This window comes from Chiloscyllium plagiosum, chromosome 6, assembly GCF_004010195.1.
Source record: "Chiloscyllium plagiosum isolate BGI_BamShark_2017 chromosome 6, ASM401019v2, whole genome shotgun sequence".
Lineage (NCBI taxonomy): Eukaryota > Metazoa > Chordata > Chondrichthyes > Orectolobiformes > Hemiscylliidae > Chiloscyllium > Chiloscyllium plagiosum.
This window is the reverse complement of record NC_057715.1, coordinates 58,484,272-58,484,777: the sequence shown is the minus strand read 5'-3', so window position 1 is coordinate 58,484,777 and position 506 is coordinate 58,484,272. Positions and strand designations below refer to the sequence as shown.

The following is a 506-nucleotide window of genomic DNA, read 5'->3' as shown; positions in this document are numbered from 1 at the left end:
GGGGGGGGGGGGGGGGTGGGGCATTCTGTCTGTTGAATTGGAGGGGAGAGGTTCAAGGGAGGTGGTGCAGTAAGTGGAGGAGATGTGCTGGAGGGCATCGTTGACCACATGGGAAAGGAAATTGCCATCTTGGAAGGAACTGAAAATGTGTTTCTGGAAAAGCGCAGCAGGTCAGGCAGCATCCAAGGAGCAGGAGAATCGACGTTTCGGGCATGAGACCTTCTTCATGAATGAGGAGAGTGTGCCAAGCAGGCTAAGATAAAAGGTAGGGAGGAGGGGCGTTGGAAATGCGATAGGTGGAAGGAGGGTGATAGGCCGGAGTGGGGGTGGGGGCGGGGTCGGAGAGGTCTGGAAGAAGATTGCAGGTTAGGAAGGTGGTGCTGAGTTCAAGGGTTGGGACTGAGACAAGGTGGGGGGAGGGGAAATGAGGAAACTGGAGAAGTCTGAGTTTATCCCTTGTGGTTGAAGGGTTCCAAGGCGGAAGATGAGGCGCTCTTCCTCCAGCC

At 55.7% G+C, this 506-nt stretch overlaps 1 protein-coding gene across 2 annotated transcripts in view; it reads right to left on the bottom strand.

Moving 5' to 3' along the window:
* The window catches only part of rab30 (RAB30, member RAS oncogene family), an 87,411-nt gene that overhangs the window by 30,484 nt on the left and 56,421 nt on the right, over window positions 1–506 (bottom strand). The window lies entirely within an intron of this gene.